Source organism: Pan troglodytes, chromosome 10 (genome assembly GCF_028858775.2).
Source record: "Pan troglodytes isolate AG18354 chromosome 10, NHGRI_mPanTro3-v2.0_pri, whole genome shotgun sequence".
In the NCBI taxonomy this organism is placed as follows: domain Eukaryota; kingdom Metazoa; phylum Chordata; class Mammalia; order Primates; family Hominidae; genus Pan; species Pan troglodytes.
The window spans coordinates 131,330,111-131,346,882 of record NC_072408.2 but is presented as its reverse complement, the minus strand read 5'-3'; the positions used below and the strand labels follow the sequence as shown (position 1 = coordinate 131,346,882).

The window sequence follows — 16,772 nt, the reverse complement described above, 5'->3', positions numbered from 1 at the left end:
TCAGGTTGGAGGTGCAGGTGCAGCTCGAGGCTGGACAGTCCGGGCTGGGAGGAAGCGGGTTAAAGGGGGAGAAGCGGGGCTGGAGCTCGCTTTCGCCTGCCAGCGAGCGAAGAGTGAAGAGGTTTTTCTAGCCGAGCTATAAAAAGGCCTCACAGTGTTTCAGCTCCCGAGTGTCGGCTGGAAGCCCGCCAGGGTTACCATGGCGATGAGGAATTATTACTTACTGCCAAGGCTGGGAGAAAAAGCTCGTACTTTTGGCTTCCAAACAAGAGGAGTGGACTTATGTAATTCCCTGTGTTTATAGGCCCAGAGTGGCAGAGGCGAGAACGGATCGCTGGAGGCCCGACGTCTCGTTCGTGGCCCAGCCGTGGGGTCAGGCGGCCCCGCACTTGTCGCCGGTGGGCCTTGGCCTGCCCGGGTTTGGGGGGCATCGGGCTGGGACCCTGGGGGGCCTGGCCTGGCCCTGCAGGGCCTCCCGGGCAGGGATGGGAGTCGTAGTCTCGCGGGAAGGTGAGGCCGCCCTCTGGGGCCGCCCCTCTGCGGGTGTCATCCTGGGGGAAGGATGGGTCTGATGTTGGCTGTGGTGTGCCTCCTGGAAGCCGGCAGCACAGCCTGTGTGTGTGGACTCCGCTGGCCCGCTGGCTGGCACTTTTTCTTTTTCTTTTTCTTTTTTTTTCTTGTGAGAGAGTTACTTCAAGTTGTGTTTGGAGCTGACGTGAGCGAGGTTGGTCATGTGCTCGGGTAAGAGAAGTCGCCGGGCTTGGAGTGGGCAGGGAGGTGCAGTGTGGCTGGGTCACCCCGGCCGGGGGAGGTGGGCGCAGACTGGGGTGGGGGGCTGTGGCCTGCAGGCTCTATGCAGGGGCGCTGATTGGGGGCCGAGGAATTCATCCGGAAAGAGCCCCAGTTCTGTCGCTGGAGGTGGTGGCCAGGGCTGGGGGCCGAGTGGCCAGCCGCAGGTCAGCCAATGGGGGCAGCCGGACCCTCCCCTGGCAGCGCAGTGTTGTCGGCCCTGAGCTCAGCGGGATGGTGGGCAGGGCTGTCTTATCGGACAAAGTTGCTGCAGTCACGGAAAAGAGCGCTCGGAGGCGCTGGCCGGGCAGGCCGGGGTGAGGCTTCTTGGCCGGCCCGCGTGGGAGGGGACCCGGGTGGGCACTGTGCTCCTCTCCTTGGTGCACATCCGGCGTCCCTGAGGGGGAGCATGGCGAGCCTTGGGGGCTCAGGGGGCTTCTGTTCCCGGAGTTGACTTCAGGAGGGCATGTGATCGTGGGTGCTCCCGAGGCTCTGCCCTGGGGCTCTGGGGTGGGCTCAGGCAGGGGAGAGCCAGGTGCAGGCAGCGCTGCAGCCCGGCTCCGGCGCCCGGCTCCCCACCGAGGTGGCGCTTGGCTCGGTGCCCATGTCTGGTTTGAAATCAGCGCCACCGGCCCAGGCTTGCCCAGGGACTTGGCAGCGAGGAGCCGGGATAAACACTGGAAAGTTGGAAGGGCTTCCCGAGCTCACAAGGAGCCTTTGGTTGCAAGCCGGGGGGATAAGGGAGTGATTTGTCCTGAGGTCTGGGTGCGCCGCGGCCATAGGGAGGTGGCGGGAATGGCTCCTGGGGACCTCTGAGCCCAGGCTGGGGAAGGGAGGGGGCTGGGCTTCCAGGCAGTGTTGCTCCTTTGCCACAGACCTGGGTTTGAGTCCTGGCTCCGTCCTCTCTATGCTGTGTGACCTTGGGCATGTCGCCTCCCCTTTGCAGACCTCAGTTTCCTCGTCTGTAAAATGGGGCACAGTGGGATCTACACAAGCATGGGACTGACGGGAGAAGGAGCTGCAGTTTTAGGGGGAACGCGGGGCAGACTGCCTGGGTTCCTGTCCTGGTTGGACACTTCCTGGCTGTGTGACCTTGGGCAAGTCACTTACTGTCTCTGAGCCTCAGTTTTCCCATCTGGCAAATGGACGTTGCATCTTTCCCCACCTCATAGGCTGTATGGCTTAAGGGAGTGAATGAAACCTGCCTTCTGGCTCATAATAGGCTCACAGTTGATAATTCACTGGCACTTTGTTTTCTCGATGCTGACAATACCGGCACCTGGTCTGAGGGTGGGGGGCCCCTGGGATTTCGGCATCTCAGGGCGATGGTGTTTATGAAGTTGTAGTGGCCGGACTGAGGTTCCAGTCCCGGCTCGACCCCTCAAGGATGGTGTGACCTTGGGCAAGTCCTGGAATCCCACAGAGCCTCAGTTTCCTTGTCCTTTACCACAGTGGTAGCACTGCAGCCTGCCGGTGTGTCTCAGGAGAGCCCGAGAGAAGCCTGAAGGGGTCCGCACAGTGCTGGCCTGGGTGGGCCTCTGTAATTGTAACCACAAGGTTGGATTTAAGTTCGAGTTCCGTCCATTTTTCTTTTCTTCTGTGCAGAGAGCTCTCATGTTTTGTAGAAACCTGGGCCCAGATAATGGGAGGTAGGTCGAGTGGGTGCTTCCCAGGCTCTGCCTTTGTTTGGGGTCCCCAGGTCTCCCCCCATGGCTGCCTGTTCTGCCCCGTCTCCCACTCAGCCTGAGCCCCTCCGTGCCAGCCCTGGGCCAGGCACCCCCCACAGTGCCTGGTGTGGCCTGGGGACTGGCGCGGGAGGGCCAGTTCTCCTGCGGAAGGTGGCAGCCGTCCTGTGTTTGTAAGTGACACCGGATGCTGGGCCGGTGACTGGCTCAGGGCCTCCGCTCTTGGGCCAGCAGGAGCCAGTGGGGAGTTCCCCGGGCGTCCAGGCCCCCCGCACCAGCTGCCCGCTGTCTCATTGTCATGGGGCCTCTCCTGGGACCTCGAGAATGGCCTCCGAAGGCGGGGGGGTTCTCATCCATGTCCCCTTGTCACCCCCAGGGCCTTGGTGTCCACTTGGGTTGGCCACAGAGCTGTGTCGTGGCTGCCCCTGACCTTTGCCAAAGTCCTCAGGGACTCGATTTTCCTACCCAGTGGAGAAGAGTCCTGGGTGAGGTTCAGAACAGAAGTCAGCACCAGGGCCTTTGTGACGAGGCAGCTCAGCATGGACTGGTTGTGATCACTGGAGTCTGCACATGTGATAAGAACACATAGAACTAAATACACGCACACTCACGTGCACACACATACATGCACACTCACACACACCCACAAGTATACTCACACGCACACTTGCGAACATACACACCATACACACAGTCACACAAACATGCACATGCATACTCACACACACTTGCGAACATTCACATGCACTCACACTCACGCACACTCACACTCGTGCACACACACCCATACTCACATGCAGACACCCACACAGATACATGCGCACATGCACACACACACACAAGTGAGTGCATTGGAAACTGCTGCAATCTGCATACGGCTGGCTATATCCATGCTGCCTTCCTAGTTATGATATGGATGATGAATTGTCGTTGTCTCAGGATGTTATTCTTGGGGGAGGCTGGGTGAAGGGCACACAGGATCCTGGGATCTTGATTTTTTTTTTTTTTCTTTTTTGAAACCGAGTCTCACTCCGTCACCCAGGCTGGAGTGCAGTGCAGTGGCACGATCTCAGCTCACTGCAACCACTGCCTCCTGAGTTCAAGCGATTCTCCTGTCACAGCCTCCCAAGTTGCTGGGACTACAGGCGCATGCCACCAAGCCCAGCTAATGTTTGTACTTTTAGTAGAGGACTCTCCCATGAAGCTGGCCTGTAACTGAGCTTGGTCCCTTGGACATTCCAGGGGGTCCAGGCAGGGTTTGCTTTGTGCCTCAGGATCACAGAGGGCTCCAGAGCGTCCCAGGCTGGGGGACAAGTGGTGCCTGCAGGGCCTGTGGGGGGCCTCATGACTGAGCTGCTGTAAGGGTGTTCCTGTCATCACAGTGGCGTGGTGGAGGCTTGTGTCCCATGGGCATGGGTCGTAGCTTAGGGTCTGGAGGGATGGGGGTGGGATAGGGTTTGGGGGCATCCAGCCTCATGAGCCTCTTCTTTGCTGTTCTTTGGGGCCCCTGATCATGGGCCTGCCTCAGGACCTTTGCACTGGCTATAACCTTTTTTTTTTTTTTTTTTTTTGGAGACAAAGTCTCACTCCCCCAGGCTGGAGTGCAGAGCTGTGGCCACCTTTCTTTCAGGTTCAAGCGATTCTCCTGCCTCCTGAGTAGCTGGGACTACAGGCGCATGCCACCATGCCTAATTTTTGTATTTTGAGTGGAGACAGGGTTTTGCCATGTTAGCCAGTCTGGTCTTGAACTCCTGACCTCAAGTGATCCACCCGCCTCGGCCTCCCAAAGTGCTAGGATTACAGGCATGAGCCACCACACCCGGCCTGGCTGTAACCTCTTCTGGGAACACCCTTTCCTGAGATCTTCAGCCTCCCTGATATAGGCCTCTGCTAATGGCACCTCCTGAGAGAGGCCTGATGTCGGGTTGTGACTCCCTGTGACACCTTCACTGCTCCTTGTAACACTGTCACCACCAGGGTCTGCGGTATGCCCATCACCCCTGTCCCCACCTTGTTTTAGTCTATTTGGACTGGGTGGCTCACAAACACTAGAACTTTATTGCTCACAGTTCTGGAGGCTGGATGTCCAAGACCAAGATGCTGGCAGATTTGGTGTCACATGGGAGGAGGGCCCGTTTCCTGGTTCATAGATGGTGGCTTCTCCCAGGAAGAGGGGCAGGGCGGCTTTCCGGGGGCACCAATCCCACTCATGACAGCTCATCACCTCCCAGAAGCCCCACGCTCTGACATCATCCCGTGGTGATTAGGTCTCAACATGCAGATTTTGGGGGGACATAAACATTCACACTCCAGCACCCCTCCATCCAGGATTTTGTTCATCTTTGTCACCGCTGTGTCCCCAGCACTGGGTATGTAGCAGGCACTTAGGAGACAGTTGTGCCTGACTCAGTGTCTTCCACGGGGCCTCAGCCTGTCCCCTCCCCATAAATGGGGCCTCTCTGGGGAAGGAGGCCCTGCATTTTGGGGATGATTTGGAAAACTGGGAAAAGTTCTCACGCTTTTTCTCTGACTGCCACTGGGGTACCCACCAAGCATCCCAAGAGAGCTACCCCTCCTAGATACAGTCATGAGAAGGAACCCAGGGATGCTGTAGGTACGGGGAGTGGGGGAGGGGTGGCGACAGCCTCAGCCTTGTGTGTTGAGGACCAAGGCGAGGTGAGCATTGCACATACCTTAGTTCATTGTGTCCTTCCCATAGCCTTGTAAAGTCGGCAGAGTCACCCTCTCCTGATAAGGCACAGAGAGGGTAGGCAGCTTGCTCAAAGACACACAGCTGCAGGCCTGCAGTATTACCAAGTGAATGGCATTTCCAAGGCAGTTGCTTCTTTGCTCAAGGTCATGCTTAGCATGTTAAGGGGATCATCCTGTTTCATCCCCAAAAGTCCCTCTACTATCCCTATCTTCCGAGGCGGGTCCTGTTTTCTGGGGATCTGGCTCAGAACTGGCAGGGGCCCGTTTCCCAGGCTGAGAGAGTGCGCCTCATTTAGCCCAGAGCAGAGGCCCAGAGATGCCCACACTTCTGAAGGTTGGGGGTCGGTTTCCAGTGTGGTTTAGAAGTTAGAGGGCAGGAGGGGCACCCCAGAGTGGAGGAACCGCCCTCTTCCTCCGGAGTCGTTCATTTGCATGACAATGAGCCCTTTGTTCCTGAGGCCAGCCTCCTTCCCAGGCTAATAACATAATTCCTGGCCTGTGATGTCATAATGGGCCCTTTCTGTGGCTGGGGTCAGAGGCTGGGTGGGCAGCTGTGTGGGCCGGGCCAGGCCTGCTAATAACCAGGGAGGTGGTGATTGCCAGGGCTCTGTGTGCCAAGCTGTCTCCTTCCAGGGTCGCGCTGAGTCCTCCCGAGAGAGCAGCGGGAGGTGGGATTTGCTCCCCTGTTGACACTGGAGCAAGCTGAGGCTCCAGGAAGCCCTCCCTGGCTCCACCGTTTGTCTGGTCCCCCTCGATGAGCTGCTTCAAGCTTCTTGGCCTGTGGAGTGGGGGTGACTCACTGTCAGTTTGGCCCTCGGCCGAGAGGCGTGGGCGTGAGAGTCCCTTGTTTCCTGTAAACGGGAGGGAGGCCAATGCCCAGCGGCTACTGTGTTGGGGCCACTTGGAAAGCCAGGTTCAAACCTTGGCCCCACTTGGTCCCCTGGGCATCGGCTGAACTCCCTGTGCCTCCGTTTCCCCCTCTGCTTCATGGGGTTCCGCTGGGGCTTGGGCTGAGAGCTAGGCAGGGAGTGAGCTTTCAGGAAATGGGCAATGTCAGAAAAGGCGGGGGCTGGTGGAGTGGGGTGAGTGGTGATCCCCCCAAGAGGTAGGTCCATGTCCTAGTAACCCAGCCCCTGTCAAAGAGAGACCGTATTTGATAAAAGGGTCTTTGCAGATGTGTTTTGAGATGAGCCCATCCTGGGTTACCCAGGTGGGCCCTGAATCCAAAGACCAGTGTCCTCAGAAGAGACAGAAGAGGAGAGAGCAAGACTACATGAACTACAGGAAGACGAAGGCAGAGTCTGGAGGGCTGAAGCCGCAAGCCAAGGAATGCCTGGAGCCACCAGCATCTGGAAGAGGCAGGAAGGAGCCTCCCTTTGAGCTTCCGGAGGGAGTGGGGTCCTGCTGATGCCTTGATTTTGGACTTCCGGCCTCCAGAACTGTTAGAGAATAAATTGCTGTCGTTGGCCGGGTGAGGTGGCTCATGCCTGTAGTCCCAGCACTTTGGGAGGCCGAGGTGGGCGCATCACTTGAGCCCAGGATTTCAAGATCAGCCTGGGCAACATGGCGAGACTCTGTCTCTACAAAAAGCACAAAAATTAGCTGGACGTGGTGGCGGCTTGCCTGTAGTCCCACTCTGAGGCAGGAGGATCAATTGAGCCCAGGAGGTCAAGGCTGCAGTAAGCCATGATTGTGCCACTGCACTCCAGCCTGGACCACAGAGTGAGACCCTGTCAAAAAATAATAAAAAAATAAAAATAAATCACTGTTGTTTTAAGTCTCCTGGTTTGTGGTCATTTTTATGGCAGCCCTAGGAAATGAACACAGCTGGCGACGCCAGTCTCTGGAGGTGGGGGAACTGGCCCTGGCGGGGGTTGCTACTGTTCCCCACTCCAAGCCTGAGGATGCAGGACAAGTTTGGGTGGCTGAGAACCCCTTTGTGCCTGGGAGTGCATGAAGCCCCATTCGGGGAGTCTGGACTTTCCAGGAAGGACGCCTTGCTTGAACCTGCCTTTCTTGCCGAGAACCAAATCCACAAGGCCCTAGACCCCACCTGCCGCCTGCTGTTCGCTGTCCCCTCAGACAGCCCTGCTAAGGGGACAGGACCCAGAGGCAGGAGGCTCTCGGATTCTACCCCGGCTTTGCCCCAGGCCCCGGACGCCCTTTCCCCACGCGTCTGGTGACTCCTGTAGAACTCGGGTTGCACTCATCCCCCAGCAAGCCCCAGGTTTGCCGGGTGCCCTTGACAAATGGAGAAACTAGGCCCAGAGAGGGCAGGCTACTTGACGGAGGCCACACAGCTCCTTAGTGGCAGTGACGGCCTTACAGTCTTGCCATGGGGGCTGGCACTGGGGCTTCCAGGAGTGGAGATCAGAGTTCTCGGCCACATGGAGACCTGGAGTGGAGCCGGCCGGCTGTGTGGACCTGGGGTCAGTTACCTGATATTTGGGACACTCGGCTGCCTTTGATGGACCTGGCCTGGTGTAGGTGGCACCCCGAAATCTGGGCTTTAAGCACACCCTGTCTGTGCTCTCAGCCTCAGTCTCTCTGTTTGCAAACTGGTCTTTGAGCTTCAGCTCCACGTCTGCGATTTTGCTCTTAGCATGTTCATGCATTCAGCAAACATTTATTGAGCACCTGCCATGTGCAGTGTGCTGGGACTCTGGGGGACACAAAGGTGTGACTCTTGCTTCATGGATCTTGTGTTTGGGGCTGTGGGGGGAGAGGAAGTGCAGCAGCACAGGTTGGAGTCCAGATTCCGGGTTCTGATGAGGGAGGGCACAGAGCTGGGGCGTGAGGGAGGTGAGGATGTGGCCTTTCGTCTCCTCCTGGGCCCGGGTTGGACAGTGTGCAGCAGGCTCTCAAGTGGACGTGGAGATGCCCACAGCCTGTCCGCGGCGGCCCATGGGCACCTCTGGCTGGCAGGACCTGGCCTGGTCTTGCGAGCAGGGACATGGGATGGGAGGGCTGCAAGGCCTGGCTCCAGCCTGGTGGGAGAGACGACAGTCTCCTCCAGCCTCAGCAGCAGGCATGGGTATGCTGGTGACAGGGTCCCAGGACACAGTGGGTGAGCTGGACACAGGAGGTGGCTCGCCTGGGTTTGCATCCAGGCTGTGCCCTTGTTGGCTGTGTGACCTTGGGCAAGTTGCTCGGCCTCTCTGTGCCACAGTCTCTCCAGCTGTAGAATGGGGATGATAACAGAATCCCTCACGGGGGCGCTGTGAGGAAGGAGTTGGTGCCACCAAGTGTTGTGTTGGGGACTGGCTGTGCCAGTGGCTGCGAGGTGTTCCCTCCCGTGGCTGCTCAGGGCAGCAGCCTGGAAGATGGAAGTGGCATTTGCTCATCTTCCCGCTGCCCTGCTCCTCCCTGTGCAAATAGCCTCAGTCTTCCGCCTGGGAAACGGGAGCTGTAACAAGCACATGGCCCCATGGAGGTCGGGAGGAGAAGCGGAGCTGGGGTGCATCAGTGCCTCTGGGGTGGGGGCTTGGGGTCGCCACCTGCTCCAGATTGAGGCCTTGGCTGCCCCCGAGGCCTGGAACAGCCACTTGTTTTACAACCCAGGAAACTGAAGGCCTGGCAGGGATGGCCCCAAGACATGCCCATGGGTACAGCCCATGTGGTGGTTCCTGGCTGCAGACAATGCCTCTTTTTTCTGGCCTGGCGGGAGCAGCCCAGGCTTGCTCAACCTGGCCTAGGTTTATCAGCACATTTGGTTCTGCGGCGCGGCTAGCAGACATTCCCTCCAAGAGAGATCGTGATGTTCCTCCGGAAACCGAGGTCCGGAGGCTCAGGTTACTGTGGGGGGCGGCCGTCGGGGGGTGTGCCTGCCTCTGAGAAGTGACCCAGATCAGAGCTGGGCTGTGCTGGGCAGTGTTCATCTGCAAAGCTGCCGCCTGCTCTTTCACCCATGAGAGCCACTGACAGCTCAGGAAGGGACTGGGAGCCACCCACTTTCCCTTCAGGGTGACACAGGACAGGCCTCTCCCTGGCTCCTGCCTGGCCCCTTCCCCCTACACTGAGTCTGGCCTGGGTCTCCCATTCCATTTCTCTGGCCTCTTCTTGGCTGGCTTTGGACCTGTCCTCACCTACATGGATAAGGGACCTAGCGGGTGGAAGAGATCTGATTCCAGGGAGATCCTATCTGAGAGTTTGTGTTTTAGGAGGGTTGCTATCTTAGGTCTCTTGGTTGCAATGGACAGACTCCCTCTGCCTCCTGCATTTAGCACAAATAGTTCAAGTAACTAAAAAACCTCAGAGAAGCTTCAGGCACAGTTGGGTCCAGGTGCTCCCCACTTTCAGTCCCTGTTAGCCTGAGACTAATAATTGCAGTTCAGTAGCCCCAGTGGAAGGACAGCTTCTTGTTCCCAATATTCCAGCAAATATCATGGGAATGAGTTTTGTTGCCTCAGCTTGAGAGTTCAGAGTTAAGCCCCACCCCCCCCACCAAAGCCAGTGCCACTTTGGCTGGAGGGCTGGGTCAGCCTCCCTGAGACCCCAGGACTGAGGGTGCAGGGGGGGGTGGTTGCCCAGGGAAATTGGGGTGTGGCATGCACGGAGTGGGGCCGGGTGGGCAGAGACACTGTGTCTTGCTCCCTGTGTTGGAGATGGGGCCAGGTTGGGGTCCCTGCCTGGCCTGCCTTTCATGGCCAGTGTGTGTCCCATTGGGGTGGAGCAGGTGGCGCCGATGAGTCACTGGGTAAGATTCATTCCTGTTATATTTAATAGTTGAGGGCCTCTTGGGTCCCCCCTCCAAGCCGTTGCTGGCGCTCCACCTCCTGTCCCCCCATCAGCCCGCTTCAGCTCCCCAGCCTTCCCTCACCTCTCTTGTGGCGTCCAGTGACCACGTCATAAGCCACAGGTCATGTCCTGGCAGCCCCTGGGCTGTATTTGGCTGTCAGACTGATTTATTGGGTTGGTTTTATAGTCCGTGTTTTTTTAGAAATATCGGGAGATGTCTCAAAATTGGGCTTCTTGGCTTTGCTGGAAAGATTTGGATGCCGTGGACCCCCTGCCCCACGTGGACCCTGTTCCAGCAGGGTCTGGAACATCAGGAATGTTTGGGGGCCACATTCCTGGGTCTCTGCTCAGTGTTGGCTGGGGCTGAGCTGCGGTCACCCCCTTCCTGCGGGCCCCTCCCCTCGGCGTGGTGCCTGCCTGGGCCCTTGTGTTCCGGCAGGGTCTTGGGTATCTACAGCTCTCCTCTTGCTTTTTGTCCCTGCCCTTCTTCGGGTGGATCATCCGATCCCAGGTAGACGCTTAGCTTTAGCCGTCGCCACTCCTGGGCGCTGAAGCATTTGTTTACTGTCTGAGCTCCTGGCTGCAGGGGCCATAGGACCTTTTGGGTTCTTGATCACTGTCCTGTCATCAGACATTTATTGATCAATGCCCCTGGGGTAATTGAATGGCCCAGATGCGTCCACTTCTGAGCATTGGACAGAGCTGACGTAAAGTGGATTCTTCCCGTTTAGCCTGGGAGCCCAGGCGGCAGTGGGGTCCTCCCATCCAGGCCCTTTGTGGTCCAGCCTGGCCACTTGCTGGGGGCTGGGATGGGTTGGGGAGGCAGGAGGGGACCCTTGTTGAGTGGGTGGGCTCTGTCGCCCTGGACGCTGCTGCTGGCACAGCTATTCTTAGCAGCAGAAACATTTGTCCTCATTCACATGTGGTGGAGGCCTCCAGGGATCTACCCTGAAATACTAGAGGCGACCCCATAAATTCCTCAGAAAGCCATCCTTGAGGGCCTGCGTGCATGGAGGAGAAGCGGGAGGAGGCGTTTCCGGCAGCTGCACAGCTGTGGATGTGTTTGCCAGATGTTGGAGGCAGGGAAGTCGGTGGGAACCTTGGGGAGGCCGCCTTCACACTCGGGGTCTGGGCATGGACATGAGCGGGTGGGACAGAGACTGCAGACTGGTGGGCAGAGAGAAGGGCTCTGGCCCTGGCCTCAAGTTTTGGGGTCCAGGGGCCCCTCTGAAGCAGTCAGCCCTTCCCTGGGCCCTGGCCTTGAGGCCACCTGGGTTGGAGGCAGCTGGCGAGGGGAGAGCTCAGCTTATCGGGCGCTTCCGAGGGATCAGAGGTGCAAGTCGCTGCCCAGCCATGCCCTGTGGCCGTCATGGGGTCCTGAGGTGAGGTGGGCCAGAGACAAGGCCTGGACGCATGCTGCACTCGGCTCTGAGGGCCTGCTGAGTGCCGGGGCCACTGGCAACACTTTGCCTTTTATGGGGGCAGCCTGAGCCTTTGGGGCCACCGCAGAACAACACAAGCACAACACTAGCAATCAGGGAGGCCTCCCTGGAGGAGGTGTTGTTTAATTTTAAATTGTGGTAGATACATATAATGTGAAATTTACCTTCAGCCATTGGTAAGTAGATAATTCAGTAGTGTTGAGAATAGCTATATTGTTTAGCAACCAATCTCCAGCACTTTTCATGTGGCAAAACTGAATCGCTATATCTGTTAAACAGTAGCTCCCCCTTCCTCGCTCTCCCCAGCCCCTGGCCCCAACCATTTTCCTTTTTGTCTCTATGAATTCAGTGACTCTGGCCACCTCCTACGAGTAGAATCGCACAGTGTTTGTCCTTTTGTGGCTGGCTTCTGTCACTCAGCATAATGTCAGGAGCTGTGTTCCATGTAGTCTGGGGTTGTTGGTTCATTCTTGGCCATGAAGCAAAACGGATGAAGACCCAGGACCCCAACCCCGTCCGCATCCTTTAGAAACCCCAGGTCCCGCTGCCTCTCCAGGTGCTGACCAGGAGCCCAGCCCCAGCTCAGCCACCCAGCTCCCTGAGCCCCACTCTGGCATGGCCTCCCTCTCTCCTGCCGTCACAGCCCAGGGGCACGGGGTTAAGTGGTTTGCCCAGGTTACACAGCTGGTGCCAGCATCTCCCTCCCCACTGCCCAGACACCAGCCTCCTCTCTGACTCCTCACTTCCCTCTGCAGAAATTGCTGTTGGGAAGGCCAGATGGAGGAGATGGGTCTAATGGAAAACACGTCCCTCCTGGGGCGCCCGGAACTTAATGAGGAAGAGGCGGCAGAACCAGGCGTAATGTTTGTGAAATACCCAAGCGGGGAGGGCCGCTCCCCGTGCAGGGCTACTCGGGTGGAGCCACAGGAACCTGGAGTGCAGGGAGGGTTCATCCTGCTGTGGTTTATCTCCCTCTCTTCCTTTTAAAATTAAATGGAAACCAAAAAAAAAAAAAAAAAAAAAAAAAAAGGCGGGGAGGAGGAAGTGATTTTGAGCATACTTCGCCGTGGCGGGGGAGCAGGGCCGAGCTGGCTGCCGTCCAGCGGACAGGAACGCTCCAATTATATTGGAAACAGTAACGGGCCTCCTCGGAGGCTCCGACCAACGCCACTTCCCTTTCTGTTCACTGAAGGCGGGCGCCTGGGCTGGCAGGGCCGTGGGGAGGGCCGGGGTTTGGGCACCCGTATCCTGACTGTGTGGCCTTGGGCAAGTCAGTTCACCTTTCCGAGCCTCAGTTTTCTGATCTGTTCAGTGGGGCGAATTGTGTTTGGTGAGTGGAACTGAAGCGTCTGCTGCCTCTGGTGTTAGCATGAGATAAATGTGGCCTGGAGTGGAGGTGGGGCCTGCTTTGCCTGGGGTGAAGGGGTGCAGGAATGGGGAAGCTGGGGGGCTTGAAGCAGAACGTGGGGAATGATAGAGGCTTTCCCAGGGGCCGAGGAGCCTCTCTAGAGGAGGGGAGAGATGGGGCTGCTGCTGGGGGTGGGTTTTGCACCTGGCCTATTTTCCCCGGGAAGCAGGAGCAGGACGTGGCACTGGGGAGACAGGAATAATGGGCTGGGGCATTTGGGCTCACTTGAGAATCACAGGCTCCTCCCAGACTCAGTCTGCCTATCTGCAAGGCGAGGATCGCCATAGTGACTGGCTCAGTTAACATCATCGCCATCACCTCCCTCCTTCCCCCGAGTGGTCGGCGTGGCAGAGGGCAGTAACAGCCACGCTCTCCTTCTGGGGGCTCTTCTGTGGGCCGAGAACTGCACCGAGATTCTTGTAGCTCTTTTTTCCAGTGAATCTTTCCAAGTGAAGCTCAGAGAGGTCAGGACCTCACCCAAGGTCACACAGCTGTGGAAGTGGCGGAGTTGGGATTTGGAATTGATCAGCACATGGGAGCCCTTTGGAATGGCAGTGTGTCCACAGGAGGTGGCTTGGTTGAGAGGGCACTGGCTCGTTTCAGTGACCGAGGGGCTCAGCCCACAGCCTCCATAGCTCCTGCTCCTACAGGTGCGGCTAAAACTGCCGAGGAGGAGCCCTGCCTGGTGGGGGAGACAGCGGTAAACAGGTGGCTGTGGCACAGGGGGCCGAGTCCATGGGAGTGGCAGGGGGAGCGGGCCATGGCACCGGGGGGCCCCCTTGGGGTTGGGGGAAGGTTCCAAGGAGGTGCCAGTAGAGGCAGGAGCTGAAGGCTCAGGAGAAGACAGACTGAACCTGCCCCATTGAGTCCAACCAGCCAGGCAGGGCATGTAAACAAAGGTAGCTGAGTAGGAGGGGACGTGGCAAATAGGGAAAGCCGAGCCTATCTGGTGTAGATAGCCTCTGCCCACTTCCAGCCGGCCATGGCTGGAACCTCAGTTTCCCCTGTCAAACGATTTTGTGGTAAAATACGTACAAAAGATACCATTTTAGCTATACTAAAGTGAACAATTAGTTTGCATTTAGGACATTCACGGGTTGTGCAACCACCACCTCTGTCTAATTCCAAAACAGTTTCATCCTCCCAGAAGGAAACCCCAAACCCATTAAACCGTCACTCCCCTCTCCTCCCTCCCCACAACCCCTGGCAGCCTCGGGCCTTTGTTCTGTCCTGGGAATCTGCCCCTCCTGTGAAGTTAATGGAATCATGCAGTGCGTGGCCGTTCTGAGCGGCTTCTTTGCCTTTTGTGCCATGTCTTCAGGGCTCACCTGCGTTGTGGCTGAGTCAGCGCTTACCTTTGCGTGGCTGAATCGTAGTCCATTGATGGACAGACTGCGTTTGTTTCATCTGTTTGTCAGTAGATGGACATTTGGGTTGTTTCTGCTTGTTGGCTGATGTAAATAGTGCTGCTGTGGGCATTCTAATCCTTTCTGTTTGTTTTGTCACCAGTTTTCCGTTCCTTGGGGATGTGTAGCTAGGAGTGGCATCGCTGGGTCATGGGGTAATTCTGGGTTTAACCTAGTGACTGTTTTCCACAGTGGCTGCACTGCACATCTGACATTCCCACCCGCAATGTGTGAGCAGCCCTCATTAGGAGAAGCCAGACATTCCAAATTTCCTGTGAAATCCCTCTTTATAAGAGCCGGTCTCTGGGACTTAGCTGAGCTGACCCTGGGGTGAGGAAGCAAGTCCCAGGAAACTGCCCAGAGGGAGCAAGTGTGGGACCTGACGAGACACTCCGGGCACCCCAGCTTTCTGGCTATAACCTGGCCCACGTATCTCTACCCTGTACATCTACCCGGGGTCAAGGAGGAGGATTCCCAGGCTGGAGTCCTCTCGGCCTTTCTCCTCGAACCCAGCTCAAGGGGAAGATGTGCTGGTTTATGCTGAAAAGGGAGAAGTGGTGCCAGGTGGGGGACTCGGGAGAGTTGAGACCCTCCCACGCTGAGTCTGGGTTTGGGACTGGAGGCAGTTTTTCCTAGGGTCCTTCTTACTCAGCAGGCTGGGACTTGGGGAGCAGTTATGTGGGTTTGGGGGTTCCTGAAGGCGACAGTGCCTTTCTGTGTCCCTCATGGAGCTGGGCATGTGGGAGGGCCTGGGAATATTAGCAGGATGAAGACATGCTTGGCCCTGGGGATTGGTTAGAAATGTAAGACCAGAAAAACCCGGAAAATGAAGCAGCTAAGTTGATATCCATCTGGTGATCAGTCTGTGCATCCATCCGCCCATCCATCCATCCGTCCATGCATCCATGCATCCATCCGTCCATCCATCCATCCATTCGTCTGTCCATCCATCCATCCATCCATCCATCCATTCGCCCATCCATCCATCCATCCGTCCGTCCGTCCGTCCATCCATCCATCCATCCGTCCGTCGTCCATCTATCCATCCATCCATTCGTCCATCCATCCATCCATTCATCCGTCCATCCTCTGTCCATCCATCCATCCATCAATCCATCATCCATCCATCCATCCATCAGTCCATGCATCCTTCCTCCTTTCCTCCCTCCTTTCTCTATCCATGCATGCATTCATCCATCCATCCTCCTTTCCTCCCTCCTTTCCTCCTTTCTCCTCCGTCCTCCCATCTCTATCCCTCTTCCATCTTCTCCCTCCATCCAGCCACCCCCTGCTGAGCACCTGGGTGGGGAGTCTGCCAGTTGGGCCAGACCTGTCACTGGGTGTGGGCCGTGGTCAGCAGGGCCTTTTGCCTTTTGTCTGACTTGGTCACTGCTGTAGCTGTGCTTGTACAGTGTTTGCACATAACAGATGCTGAAATAATTCTCTAATTGATGAGAATGGGTCAGCAACCGGAGTTTGGGATGGGTTTGGCTTGCCTGGTCTCAGCTGGAGGGCAGACCGCACCCTTGTGGGTGGCACCCGGGATTGAGCTCTTAGTATTTGACCCTCAGCCCCTCCGGCAGAGCCAGCGACAGGCTGGGGTTGGGTACCTGGCTCTTCCTTAGGGAGTGGAATGACCTTTCTGCCAAGTGAGGGCCAAGGAGTCTGGCCTCATTCCTGCAGGCCTGCCGCTGTGCATGGGTGGAGGCCCGTTTCTCTAGGGCCCTGACAATCGTGGCTGTCATCATTCAGGGTTACAGGGGCCCTTTTACCTGTGCCCCACACTCAGACACCTGTGCCCAGTGCTCCTCGACACAGGGGCAGCTACAGTGTCCTTTGAACACAGAGACGCCAGAGGCGGACTTGCCACAGGAGACCGCACGTCAGCCTTGTTTAAAGTGCACCAGCTGTGTCCTTCCTAGCTCCCTTGGAGTGAACACCCCAGCTTTCTGGCTATAGCCAGAAAGAGTGACCTCACATGCCTTCGCTCACCCCACTCTCCCCATCCAGGCCTCCCTGCTGTCCTCACACACCAGGCTCGGTCCTGCCTCTGGGCCTTGGCACCTGCTGTGTCTGCTGTGTGGACTCCCTCCTCTCCCCCGCGCCTTTGCATAAAAGGCACCTCTGGTGACGCACCCCTGACTGCCCACTTTCAAAATGTACCCCCATTCCCTGCCCGCCGCCTCCTGGTTCTGTTTTTCTCCATAGTGCTAACACCTTCTGCCATCCTCTTACTCCTGTCTCACCTGCTGGAATGGCAGCTTCATGAGGTGGGGGATTTGGGATCAGTAATTCACTGCTGTATCCCCAGCACCTTTCACACAGTAGGTGCTTAACAAATCGTGGTAGACAGAGGGAGCCACCAGGCGGGGCAGCAGGAGCTCTCTCTTCACCCCCTTCTGCATTGGCTGTGGGGGCCCCTCTGGACTGGGCTGGGCGAGGTGCACCCTTGCCACGTCCCACCGGCTTTCCGCATCTCAGGACTCACTCCAGAGCTGGATTCCTGAGCATCCGTTCTGCGCCAGGAGTCCTGCTGAAGGTGGCCGTCAGATACTTGGCCAGTTCCCCAATTTTTACTGCACGCCAGAAAGTA

The 16,772-nt window shown here is 57.4% G+C and overlaps 1 protein-coding gene and 1 long non-coding RNA gene across 51 annotated transcripts in view; one reads left to right on the top strand and one right to left on the bottom strand.

The window, feature by feature from the left end:
- NCOR2 (nuclear receptor corepressor 2) overlaps positions 1 to 16,772 on the top strand; it is a 244,179-nt gene that overhangs the window by 48,569 nt on the left and 178,838 nt on the right. The gene's annotated exons all lie outside the window — the stretch shown is intronic.
- Positions 2,020 to 5,641, bottom strand: LOC107967675 (uncharacterized). Its single transcript, XR_001708360.4, has 3 exons — positions 5,168 to 5,641; positions 2,940 to 3,038; positions 2,020 to 2,418 (listed from the first exon to the last, which is right to left on the bottom strand). It is a non-coding gene; the product is annotated as an uncharacterized LOC107967675 (long non-coding RNA).